This window comes from Wyeomyia smithii, chromosome 2, assembly GCF_029784165.1.
Source record: "Wyeomyia smithii strain HCP4-BCI-WySm-NY-G18 chromosome 2, ASM2978416v1, whole genome shotgun sequence".
NCBI classification, from domain to species: Eukaryota; Metazoa; Arthropoda; class Insecta; order Diptera; family Culicidae; genus Wyeomyia; species Wyeomyia smithii.
The window spans coordinates 175,830,812-175,845,233 of NC_073695.1; the positions used below are offsets into that span (position 1 = coordinate 175,830,812).

At 35.4% G+C, this 14,422-nt stretch overlaps 1 protein-coding gene across 4 annotated transcripts in view; it reads right to left on the reverse strand.

The window, feature by feature from the left end:
- Nucleotides 1–14,422, reverse strand: part of LOC129722494 (synaptic vesicle glycoprotein 2C-like) — an 86,322-nt gene that overhangs the window by 12,314 nt on the left and 59,586 nt on the right. Inside the window, exon 1 of one of the 4 annotated variants that reach the window (XM_055675952.1) lies at nucleotides 6,636–7,276. The exons of 2 other annotated variants lie outside the window; for them this stretch is intronic. The gene's annotated coding sequence lies outside the window, so the exon portion shown is untranslated. Of the gene's footprint in view, nucleotides 1–6,631; nucleotides 7,277–14,422 lie in introns of those variants that run through there. One more of the 4 variants, XM_055675953.1, reaches the window with a different exon arrangement.

Genomic DNA, 14,422 nt, shown 5'->3' on the forward strand with positions numbered 1-14,422 from the left:
TAACTAGTCAAATCTAAAATGATTGGTGACAAGGTCGTAATTATTATAACAGTTTGACATCTCTCCTTGAAGACCGGTCTTAGATATTGCCGTAAAGCCAGATTAATCTGGAATTTGCCTTCTTTTTTTGTATGCTTTTTACTCGAAAAACGACCATCTATCATTTTTAAGAGGTTATGCAGTACCTTTTTAGTTTTCGAATAAAAGGGATGGAGGGGGTTTATAAGATAAATGACAAGGTGCTTACCATAATGAAAACTGTTACAGCAAAACCGAATAACGGCAATGCAAGACAGTTGCCATAATGATGAGTGTCTTGTCATTTCTCTTATATACAGTTTTCTCTAAGGATTGTTATGTGTATAACAGTAATTTTTCAGGTATTTAGAAGCCACTGACTACTTACAGACCAAAGTCATGTATGTAGTGAATTGATCGCACATGCTGATTTTGATTCTGACCATCTTCCAATAACTTTTTCTATATCACATTAATCAGTTGTAAACCCTATGAGCTCTGTTTTGAAGTAGAATACTTCTCTCAGAAAGTTCGACTACATAGGGATGTGAAATGAAAATCTAAAACCTAAAAAAGTGAAAAATATGTCCAATTTCAAATGCTAATAAATTGGTTAGTATTCGATGGATTTCCTTCTTTCTTGCAGCAATGGATTGGAAAATCTTCTAATGTTCTTACCAAAATAAGATAATTGTAATTTTATTATTCACACTATTGTACTATTGAAAATAGTCAAGCCTTGTCAAAACGAAAAATTCGACCTCTGATTGGTCGTTATATGCTTGCTTCCCAAGCACGGTCGACAGGATCATATACCTTGCAATTGAAAACATGCTATTTGGCCTATATAAGAGCCTGTTTCAGCCGGAGCCGCTCATAATAGTTCTAGACAGCGACAACAGCAGTCATCCTTCCTTAGCGGCAGCACTAGCCCTGTGGTTGGTCACCACGCTACATTCATTAGTCGGAAGGTGAACTGGATGGACCGTCCACAACGTTGACAGCAGTAGCAGCAGATATCAGCACTCAACAGTAACAGAGGATAGCACAAATCACTTGCCCTGTGGTTGGTCACCACGTCTCAGGCCTCTGTCAGGCTGAACGCCAACGCGAGTGATCGGGCGAGATTTTTCCGTACATCTTATGGAAAAGTTGGATCATTTTGTTTAGAAGAATATTACTGTCGGTAATATTACAGAGATGCGATTGCATTATATCCGATATGGAATTGAACAATTGTTCTTTTGAGGACAAATAAAACACTTAATTTGAAGAGTTAATAGCTTTGGGTACCAGTAGCAGTATGGTAACAGCCTCAGTGGTAGGTGCAGCCGGTACTTCCTTGAGGCCGATGTTATAAGAAGTAAATGGAAGCGGCACGGCGAAACAGTTCGGGTGTGCTCAGACGCGCGTCATTTTTCGTTGTTGATATTATTCCCCACATGAAACGACGCGCTTTCGTACAATAGCGGCGGTATTAGCGGTAGATGCATTTGCTAACACTTACTCCAGTAAAGCCGTGTCGTATGTTCATTGTGAAAACACCTTTCTATCGTGTTGGCGCTGCGCATTAGGCCTCTGCCAGGCTAAACGCGAAAAGCGGCGCGAACCGATTCGCCCAGCCGTAGGTTAATGTACAGCCGTAAGTAGAGCTGTGTAAAAGTATTCTACTTCAACCTAGTGGTCGTGGCTTTGCACACAACCCTCCTGTGATTTTTTATTATCACAAGGCCAATTGGGAAAGATATAAAACTCAGATTGAGCGTTATTTCAGTAATGAACTGGATTTGCTAAACGAAGTGAATATTGATTCCGCTTTGGAAGTCTTAAAATGTGCAATTATTGATGCCAGGAATTATTCTGTTCCATAAGCTCAACTGAAATTTGATTCACCAATAATTGACGAAATCTTCAACTTCTAATTCGTTTAAAAAATATCCACAGACGTTAATATCAACTTTCTCGTGCTCCTGTTTTTAAAACCATTTATAAAGATTCACAGAAAGAGACTTAACATAGATTTACTCTTCTGAGAAATCAAAATTTTGAGACTGAAGTTGAAAAATTGAAACCATATTCAAAACCCTTTTGGAAGCTGTCGAAGATTCTCAAAAAACCTTCAAAGCCTATTCCAGTTTTAAAAGATGGTGAACGTTTTCTTGTATCCAATGAACAAAAGGCTCAAAGACTTGCTCAGCAGTTTGAGAGTGTTCATAACTCAAATTTGAAATTCGTGAGTCCAATTGAAAATGAAGTCACACGTCAATTTGATTTAATTTCTTCCCAGAATTTTTTACCTGCAGAAATAATTGAAACTAACTTGAATGAGATTAAATCAATTATTAAAAATTTCAACAATATGAAAGCACCTGGTGACGATGGAATCTTTAATATACTAATCAAACATTTCCCTGAGAGCACAATGGAATTTTTGGCGAAAATTTTCAATTGCTGCTTCAAAATTGCATATTTTTCCAAATTTTGGAAAAATGCAAAATTTACTCCAATTTTAAAGCCAGATAAGAATCCAGCTGAGGTTTCAAGTTATCGACTAATCAGTTTGCTTTCTTCAATAAGTAAACTGATTGAGAGAGTTATTCTTAACAGGATGATGTCACACATCAATGAAAATTCAATTTTTTCAGATGAACAGTTTGGATTTCGCCATGGGCATTCCACTACTCATCAATTGCTCATAGTTACTAATATGATGCGAGCCAACAAATCTGAAGGTTATTCCACTGGAGCCTCTTTTTTTAGTCACAGAAAAAGCATTTAAACTTTTAGTTTTCCAATTTTTTTAATCAAAATTTTAAAAAATTATCTTACTGATCGAACTCTGCAGGTTGTCTATCATAATTCAAATCTGATAGATTTCCTGTCAGGGCAGGTGTGCCTTAAGGTTCAGTCTTGGGTCCAGTTCTGTACAACATATTTACTTCAGATCTTCCTGATTTGCTTCCAGGATGCACAAAGTCAATGTTCTGCGATGACACAAGCATTTCCGTAAAAGAAGAAGTCTTCGTGTCATATGCAGTCGATTGCAGAAAAGTTTAGATATTTTTTCTTCCTACTTGCAAAAGTGGGAATTCTCTCTCAATGTTTCTAAAACTCAAATGATATTTTTCCCCATAAGGCTAGGTCTTTTTTCCTCAAGCCAAACAATAATCACGTTGTCAAGATGAATTGGGTTATTTTAAGTTGGTCTGGCAAGTTTAAGTACTTGGGACTAATTTACGATAAAAAACTTACTTTCAAAGAGCACATTCAGAGTTTAGAAGTGAAGTGCATCAAATATAAGAAATGTTTATATCCTCTCATTAATTGAAATTCCAAACTTTGTTAAAAGAATAAACATTTGATTTACAAACAAATTTTTAGACTAGCAATGCTTTATGCTGTACCGATCTGGTCAAGTTGCTATTAAACAAGGAAGGAAACGCTCCAAAGGATTCAGAATCAAATTCCTAAAATGATTTTGAAGCGTTCTTCTTGGTTTGGTACACTGGGATTACATAAACTTACTGGTGTTGATAAAATTATTAACAGTTTTCGACAAAAATCGTTGCAATCCTCAGTTGCTACGATAAGCTCTCTTTATAGCCAATAAGTTAGCAATTAAGTTAGTTGTAAGTTTACTTCCCCTTTTTGACTAGTAGGTTTATATCCCTACGAATGATAAGTCCTAACTGCGAAAGCAAACAAATCTTAACGGTTAAAATTAAAATTTTTCTAACAGTGTTGAGAAGTCACCATTTTTGATTGGACACACATACTCATTATTTACTAATATTTATCATAAATACTTTAGCTACTAACAAACCCCTCTTTAATTAAAAAAAAAAAATTGAAGCCACTGACAATGTTTTTCATGGTACAAGTATTGTCGGTGGTAGGTTCAACTGCAAAAACGGTCCTAAACATCGCAACGAACAAAAAAACATGCCGCTCACCGTAAAAATACTATGGTTTTTATGATTTCAAAGAAAAATATTGTCTCAATTCATTGTTCTCACCGCAAACTACATGGTACTTATTTTGTTCGGGTTTTACAAGGTGCGGCAGGAAAAAATGTGAAAATGTTCATGCTATAATATTGTTTTCTTTTTTTTTTGTTTTAATTATGACATATCACTGTTTACAGTGTATTTACGTTTACTTGCAAGTGATGCACTAGAACATCAAAATTATTTTGTTGCAAATTTGTGAAAATTTATTACGAGTTTGCTGCTCGGCCAGGAGATGCCGAATGAGTTTTCAAGCGTGGTAGGACATAGTTTATTGTATTAAAAAGCTTCTACAGGTTGATCCTGAGCAGCGGAGCCCGGAAAGTAAGTTCGCGACTTACACGGATGCTGAACTTGATCAAATTGGTTTGTGCGAAGATTCTTCGTAGCCCGATACATCAACAAATCAACAAATCGATGCGTAAAATCATTATAAAACACATCATGCTTCCAGGGCTAGAACGAAACACCACTATATTATGGGGCGGGTTAAGGATCATCTACCAGTGACTCTTTTGAAGAGTTTACGTTTAGGTTCCTAAAATGCCGCCTGTTGTCATCGATGCTGGTGTTGAAACCAATATTGTAGTGTATATAGTTATTTTAAAGAAAAAGTGCCTCCCTGAATAAAAACCAATATTTTCTTAAGTTTAACACATTCTTCTACAAGTAGCGCCATGAACATTTTGATATAAATGCTTAAAGTAGTTGAAAATGGTATTTGAAGAAGTACCATATATTTTCGCATTTTTTCCTGCCGCACCCTGTAATCATACTTTTTTTTGTTTTGATCGGCAAACGCCACTGCAATAACAAAATGTTGCCATTATGCCAGATAAATCTGGATTTTGTCAGATTTATTATCACGTGCCAGAAAAACAGACAAACTTTAAAATTTGGAAGAAATTTGAAAAATAGTCGAAAGTTTTCCCAGATTTACGTATGCTTGTTATCTAGTCATATTCTGCACAACATTGTGAATGTTAATATGTTAATTTTATACTGTTTCTCTCATGCAAATATGTATCATAATTTTTAAAAGCACTAATGTTTTTGAGTATTTGAAAATCTTATTTAAAAAGTTATCTTTTCTCCCACTGCTTCGTAAGCCGTGTGTTTGCACTGGATACAGTTCCCTTCTTCTTTTCATCCATATGAATGCCTAACCATCTCTTCGCTTCATTAGCTGTATTCTTTCCAAGTCAAAATATACAATTATCGCCTATACAATGTTTGCTCTATCCATTTTCCCCAATGAATAGAGAGCAATACAGCCAGAAATTCATTTCAAAGTGTTTGTTGAAGAGTTGGTTTCATAAATTAGTTTTGTTTCTGTGGAAATTGAATCAATAATAATTGAAGAATCGGAGTTTTACCTTATGATCAAAAGTACTTAGGCAGTTTAGGAGGGAAAATAAGAAAACCCTGTTAGGGTATGATATAAGTTTAGTTGATAAAATATTGAAATAAATTATAAAACTTCCAAAGTTTCATTCTCATTAAATGTTCAGTTGATTTTGTTTTCTTAAAAATGTCTGACAAATAATATTATTTTCGATTTTGTATTCCCAAACATGTTACTTCATAGAAATTATTGTCAAAACTATTAAAAACGTTCTATAAAATCGAAAAACAACAAAATAAAAGCATTGAAGTAAAGTTTTGATGTTTTATCAGTATAATTGAATATAACAACTGTATGTAACTTTCATTTGAATTCATCAGTTATAATTTGTTAAAGTTGAACATGTTTAAGCATTGAAGGCTACAACTCAAAAAAGCAAAAATTGAACAAGTTTGTGCGCTTTAGATACACAAACTGATCTTGAACGCTAATCTTTACTGCATAATTGACATTCAGTGTTTCTGTTTCTTTTTTTATTTTAACTGAAAGCCTAATGTTATGGCGAAACAAAAAACGAAACGAAGTTTTAACTTGTAATTCGTATTAGTCTATTAGAGCATAAACGTTTTTGCCTTTTTATTGATCGAATCCCTGTTCATCATTATCTTGTAGTAAGTAGGAAGTAATCTTTGGTTTTAAAACGAGAGATAACACTATGTGCTGCACAAATCCCAACCCCACAGAACAAAGTTTCTGGCCTCAAGATTCCCCTGATAGTCAGTAATTTATGATAAACCATTCACTATTATTTATGTACAGGTTCTAGCAGCATCAATATTTTACACGTTTGGACGGACCCTTCGTGAATAAAAAGAAACCAGCCCTATTGGCTCCAGAAACATTCTCGATAACTGAAACCGGCAAGTTACTGTACAAAAATCAGCTTTTCGCACTATACAGAAAGAAACTGTGTCATCTGATGTGTCACTCATTTCAAAAAATATTATTAGTTATACTTTTGGACACTTTTTTGCGTTTTTTTCACGTTAATTCCACATTGGGATATGTAGCATTTTTTTTTGTAGCATGTTGTTGCTCGTAATAAGTGTACGAACAGTGCAAAAAGAGAGTTGACTTTATTCAAACTGAACGCCAAATATCACTTGGAATCGATCGGAAATGGCTTAGACTTACGAATCATTTTCATAGTACTAGAAACAATAAATAACTAAATATAGATAGTCGCACAAAAATTTATCACCTACTGTTGCGAATTGTACGATGGAGGCTTTGAGGCAACAGCGGTTGAGTGGTACGGTCAGTTGAGTTAGCACCTTTGACACTTTTGAGTTGGGTTGTTTCCTCTTTGAAGTATTTTTTTTTTCGTTTACACTAAACTTTCACTAACGTAGCGCTAGCTGTAATGTTTTGTCCTCGTTTGTACTGCAAAAACAGCCTTAAAATCACTGACTAAGGTCCGTTGAGCGCTAATTTCGACTGCTGATCCGAGGCAAGTTTTGAACGATAACATTAACACTGTGATTTAGGTTATTGGTCGTTAACTGGACCACCGAGGTAAATATTGTCCTGTGGTATACAACGTGTCTCACATGAGCTTCTTCCTAATCGATCAGCTGTGGCTGACTGAAACGACGTGCTTATTTTTCATCAGAACTGTACTTGTTTGATTTTTTCGCCGGCGTGGTTCGGTTGAGTTGCACAAAATTAAACCATATTTTTTTTCCAAAATCAAATTCCGTAAGACACGCTTCACTTCTAAAATCAACTAAATCAAAGCTACAATCTAATTCTTTTCTGACAATTCAAACACTCAAGATCACTGACAATCTTAGCTGTTTCTGCTAAGGAGAGAGATGTTGTCCCGATGAATGAATCTACTGGACTGAACTGAATCAATAACAACAACAAACATATGAATCGGCATTCTCTCCTGACTGTTTATTTTTTTGCTATTTATTATCACATTATCATAAACATATACGCTGCTGCCACCGATAGCGTATTGCTTCAGTAGCCCACTGTCTTCGATCATGGCTCAGACAGACGGAAAGCTGCAGCATCGACGAGCGCGTCGAGAGCGGCGGGTAGATAAAGGTGAGAGCTTAGCCATCAGTCACCACCGATAGGCGAGAGATGACGATCGAGAGCAGTAGTGAACAGATAGGTATAATAACAACAGCTGTGTGCGAGAGATGAATCAGGCTGTGAAAATTTCATCATCTCAAACGGAAGGTGTTAGAAGTGGCACGCGATTGCAGGAATCAATGAGGGCTTGAGTTTCCCGAACGGAAGTCGATGCTCGGTTGCGATAGAACAAAAGATGGATCCGATTGGCAGTGTGATCGTTCATTGATTACACGCAAAACCAACTCTCCTTGGTTAGTTGCATGGAACGCATTAGACTCCAGAAGTGACGAACCCGATCTGAATTAGGTATAATGAAAATGTGCATTCTTCATACAGGATGTAAATCGTATGTATGTTGTAAATATTGCGTTTATCTCTTCGCTTTAATTTTTTTGGGAAAACTTTGTTCACCATACTAATAAATGAACAGTTAACACTGACGAACATTGTCACAACTTGTTCTATCAGAAAAATTATTTGACAGTAAAAAGCAAACAATAATCATATGTAAGCCTCTAATTTTCTATGGTTGCATCAATAGTATACGCGATTATTCAAGTTAATAATTAAGAAGGTTAATAATTATCTTTTGCGCTATTTTTTTGTACAAACGGAATTCATGAGATTTTTAAAATAATTATTTAAAAAGTATTGTTAATTATTGTAAAAAATGGTAAATTAATATAAGAACTAATTATTTTTTTTAAAGGTTACAGATTTATGAGCGAAAACTAAGTAAACAAAATAAATTTAAAAAAAGTTATAGTATCACCCGACGGCTTCGTCAGGTGGTATGTATTGTCTGCCGGTTTTAGCATTGCTTTTATTTTATTTAAAAATGGAACTGTGAGAGTGAATTTCTACAATTGAATTCAAAAGTTCTGTTGACTTTTCACAAATTTTCTTGATGAAATTATTAAGATTGAGAGAAGGTAAATATGTTCAAATAATAGATGAAATTCTGCCTATTTATGATAGCTTTTAAATAACATTTATCATTCACTCATACAACTAGAAAACTTACAACATAATCATTTTTACGGCAGATGAAAATTTTTGAACAAAAGTCCTAAAAGCTTCTGTCAATAATAAATCAATAATAATGAAACACATTAACACAAATTTTAGTGTGCAAGAACATTTGAGCATTTATTTGTTTAGACAAACTTTAAATCTGTAACCATTTCCAAATATTCCGATAGCACCAAGAGTTCAGAAGCCGACAGAATTCTTTTTTTCACTGGAATCAGGAGAGTTATCAAAATATCATTTAATCATTTCTTTTCTTGTTCTTGTTCTGTTTGAAGTCTGATATACGACGTGAATCGGGGTACAACTCTTCTGTCATTTATATCCAAAATTTTCGAACGATTAGTAATGTAGTAACTGTTTACCCAATCAAGCGATCAAATTTATGACAAAAAATACAACTTTATTAGGATTAATTCTGACTTTTCACGTGTCTCATATTGGTGCTTATTACGGGAGTCACTTCACGGAGAAATCAGAGTGAAGTGAATAAAGTCCTATTACGGGACTCACGTAAGTGAGAAAAACGCCGCAAAGTGACGTCTGCCGTGAAATCTGGGTTATTATGAGTGTCATATCATTGAAGTGGAAACGGAATAAGCGACGTTTCGCGTGGAATTATTTCACGACCATTTTGAACGGTGAAATGATTCCACGAAGAAGGAATAAGTCAGGAAAATTGATTGATTTGTGACGTGAGACGTAGTCCTAGTAAATTATTATTTATCAAACTATTTCGTTATATATTAATTTTGCCACATGTACAAAAATAGTAATGGATACATCCATAACCAATGGTCACTCACTGTAAAAAATGCTGACTGGATTTGGAATGTTTTATTTTTAAATGTTGCAATGTGTGAAATTTCGAACTCAGATGGAAACGTTTTGTTATCCCCCAGCTGCAGCCATAGGATAAGGCAATCCACGGGTGACGTTTTTTTGCTTGTACGTTTGTTATTGTTGCTGTTTTTTAAGCTGCAAAATCAAAACACGACCAAAACCGAAATCTTTTAATGTCGGCAATAATATCAAAAGTGATTTTATATTATTGTATTTAGGATTGGCACTCGCGATACTAGAGCTACCGATCGGATAACATTTGTTTTTCACGCTTCTGGATCCGGATTGCATCCAAGTTGAAACCGATCGAACGGATCGAACATACATAAAGCTGTCATAAGTTGAAAACAGACTGAAATCAGCTGATCGCAACTGTCTCGTGGATTGCCTTATAGCGCCACAGCGCGACAGTAGTTGCGTGGCTCAGAATTTTGCCCTCTTGCTATCTACTTCCACCAGACACGAGAAGACATCGATTATTTTCCTTCAGCGGCGCAGCCGATACAAAGTGTTGTTTTGTTGCGTAGCTGAGTGTTCCATTGGTCCGTTTTCACTGTTTGTCAACACGAAATGTCCATTCATACTGAATACGAGATGAAATCTCTTTGGATCTTGCTAAACTGGGAAAAAGACATAACTTGAAAAAAAAAGGCGGAGCCACTTACAACATAGGTCTCAAAGTAAAATCGCGAAGCGAGATGATATTATCATTAACCATACAAGACATAGGACGCGGTGTGAACAGGACACATTTATGCGATAACTGAATGAAATTTGCAATTGCATCCATCGGTTTCTTCCGAGATTATTACACATATCTAGAAGATATTATTGAATGACTTTTATCAAATTGCAACTCTGATCAAAATCCGATACTCAGTAGTCTGATGTTCACCACAACTCATTATTACTGTACATAAACAGCGGTATACTGCCTATAATCGCATACCAGTCCCATATGGATTTTCCTCGTTTTTGAGTTAAATATCAGATTCCATCTGTTTCTTGCTCTACTATCGATTAAAGAAACAAAAAAGTATGTTTTATTTGAAAAAAGTCAGTAAAAAATGTGAGGTCAAATTGTTCTATCTTAAAAATAATCGCATATCAGTCCCACCAAATGTTTTTCCTGAGTATGTCCATATTTTTTTCTTCAATCCATATATTAAATACTTGGTGCTATTTTTCAAGCTTTTTACTGTTAAAAAATCATCAAATAATTAATGATTGCAAGGTTATTTCAAATAAATTCCACACACAAGATAATTTTAAGTAGACACTGAAACTGCAACTATTCCTGAAAGTTCGTTCACGAAAGGTTATTGGTTTCGTCAATCAGAAGGATAATAGCCTTGAACAATGTTGCTTTCTGCACGGGGTTAATTTCCTGTGGATGATCTGCTCACTTATAATAATACTTATACTTTTGGACACTTTTTTGCGTTTTTTTTCACGTTAATTCCACATTGGGATATGTAGCATTTTTTTTGTAGCATGTTGTTGCTCGTAATAAGTGTACGAACAGTGCAAAAAGAGAGTTGACTTTATTCAAACTGAACGCCAAATATCACTTGGAATCGATCGGAAATGGCTTAGACTTACGAATCATTTTCATAGTACTAGAAACAATAAATAACTAAATATAGATAGTCGCACAAAAATTTATCACCTACTGTTGCGAATTGTACGATGGAGGCTTTGAGGCAACAGCGGTTGAGTGGTACGGTCAGTTGAGTTAGCACCTTTGACACTTTTGAGTTGGGTTGTTTCCTCTTTGAAGTATTTTTTTTTTCGTTTACACTAAACTTTCACTAACGTAGCGCTAGCTGTAATGTTTCGTCCTCGTTTGTACTGCAAAAACAGCCTTAAAATCACTGACTAAGGTCCGTTGAGCGCTAATTTCGACTGCTGATCCGAGGCAAGTTTTGAACGATAACATTAACACTGTGATTTAGGTTATTGGTCGTTAACTGGACCACCGAGGTAAATATTGTCCTGTGGTATACAACGTGTCTCACATGAGCTTCTTTCTAATCGATCAGCTGTGGCTGACTGAAACGACGTGCTTATTTTTCATCAGAACTGTACTTGCTTGATTTTTTCGCCGGCGTGGTTCGGTTGAGTTGCACAAAATTAAACCATATTTTTTTTCCAAAATCAAATTCCGTAAGACACGCTTCACTTCTAAAATCAACTAAATCAAAGCTACAATCTAATTCTTTTCTGACAATTCAAACACTCAAGATCACTGACAATCTTAGCTGTTTCTGCTAAGGAGAGAGATGTTGTCCCGATTAATGAATCTACTGGACTGAACTGAATCAATAACAACAACAAACATATGAATCGGCATTCTCTCCTGACTGTTTATTTTTTTGCTATTTATTACCACATTATCATAAACATATACGCTGCTGCCACCGATAGCGTATTGCTTCAGTAGCCCACAGTCTTCGATCATGGCTCAGACAGACGGAAAGCTGCAGCATCGACGAGCGCGTCGAGAGCGGCGGGTAGATAAAGGTGAGAGCTTAGCCATCAGTCACCACCGATAGGTGAGAGATGACGATCGAGAGCAGTAGTGAACAGATAGGTATAATAACAACAGCTGTGTGCGAGAGATGAATCAGGCTGTGAAAATTTCATCATCTCAAACGGAAGGTGTTAGAAGTGGCACGCGATTGCAGGAATCAATGAGGGCTTGAGTTTCCCGAACGGAAGTCGATGCTCGGCTGCGATAGAACAAAAGATGGATCCGATTGGCAGTGTGATCGTTCATTGATTACACGCAAAACCAACTCTCCTTGGTTAGTTGCATGGAACGCATTAGACTCCAGAAGTGACGAACCCGATCTGAATTAGGTATAATGAAAATGTGCATTCTTCATACAGGATGTAAATCGTATGTATGTTGTAAATATTGCGTTTATCTCTTCGCTCTAATTTTTTTTGGGAAAACTTTGTTCACCATACTAATAAATGAACAGTTAACACTGACGAACATTGTCACAACTTGTTCTATCAGAAAAATTATTTGACAGTAAAAAGCAAACAATAATCATATGTAAGCCTCTAATTTTCTAAGGTTGCATCAATAGTATACGCGATTATTCAAGTTAATAATTAAGAAGGTTAATAATTATCTTTTGCGCTATTTTTTTGTACAAACGGAATTCATGAGATTTTCAAAATAATTATTTAAAAAGTATTGTTAATTATTGTAAAAAATGGTAAATTAATATAAGAACTAATTATTTTTTTTAAAGGTTACAGATTTATGAGCGAAAACTAAGTAAACAAAATAAATTTAAAAAAAGTTATGGTATCACCCGACGGCTTCGTCAGGTGGTATGTATTGTCTGCCGGTTTTAGCATTGCTTTTATTTTATTTAAAAATGGAACTGTGAGAGTGAATTTCTACAATTGAATTCAAAAGTTCTGTTGACTTTTCACAAATTTTCTTGATGAAATTATTAAGATTGAGAGAAGGTAAATATGCTCAAATCATAGATGAAATTCGGCCTATTTATGATAGCTTTTAAATAACATTTATCAGTCACTCATACAACTAGAAAACTTACAACATAATCATTTTTACGGCAGATGAAAATTTTTGAACAAAAGTCCTAAAAGCTTCTGTCAATAATAAATCAATAATAATGAAACACATTAACACAAATTTTAGTGTGCAAGAACATTTGAGCATTTATTTGTTTAGACAAACTTTAAATCTGTAACCATTTCCAAATATTCCGATAGAACCAAGAGTTCAGAAGCCGACAGAATTCTTTTTTCACTGGAATCAGGAGAGTTATCAAAATATCATTTAATCATTTCTTTTCTTGTTCTTGTTCTGTTTGAAGTCTGATATACGACGTGAATCGGGGTACAACTCTTCTGTCATTTATATCCAAAATTTTCGAACGATTAGTAATGTAGTAACTGTTTACCCAATCAAGCGATCAAATTTATGACAAAAAATACAACTTTATTAGGATTAATTCTGACTTTTCACGTGTCTCATATTGGTGCTTATTACGGGAGTCACTTCACGGTGAAATCAGAGTGAAGTGAATAAAGTCCTATTACGGGACTCACGTAAGTGATAAAAACGCCGCAAAGTGACGTCTGCCGTGAAAGCTGGGTTATTATGAGTGTCATATCATTGAAGTGGAAACGGAATAAGCGACGTTTCGCGTGGAATTATTTCACGACCATTTTGAACAGTGAAATGATTCCACGAAGAAGGAATAAGTCAGGAAAATTGATTGATTTGTGATCTTAAGCAGATGTGATTTTTTTGGTTTTTGGAAAAATAATATATAGACGATGGTATCCAAGACGTAGTCCTAGTAAATTATTATTTATCAAACTATTTCGTTTTATATTAATTTTGCCACATGTACAAAAATGGTAATGGATACATCCATAACCAATGGTCACTCACTTTAAAAAATGCTGACTGGATTTGGAATGTTTTATTTTTAAATGTTGCAATGTGTGAAATTTTGAACTCAGAAGGAAACGTTTTGTTATCCCCCAGCTGCAGCCATAGGATAAGGCAATCCACGGGTGACGTTTTTTTGCTTGTACGTTTGTTATTGTTGCTGTTTTTTAAGCTGCAAAATCAAAACACGACCAAAACCGAAATCTTTTAATGTCGGCAATAATATCAAAAGTGATTTTATATTATTGTATTTAGGATTGGCACTCGCGATACTAGAGCTACCGATCGGATAACATTTGTTTTTCACGCTTCTGGATCCGGATTGCATCCAAGTTGAAACCGATCGAACGGATCGAACATACATAAAGCTGTCATAAGTTGAAAACAGACTGAAATCAGCTGATCGCAACTGTCTCGTGGATTGCCTTATAGCGCCACAGCGCGACAGTAGTTGCGTGGCTCAGAATTTTGCCCTCTTGCTATCTACTTCCATCAGACACGAGAAGACATCGATTATCTTCCTTCAGCGGCGCAGCCGATACAAAGTGTTGTTTTGTTGCGTAGCTGAGTGTTCCATTGGTCCGT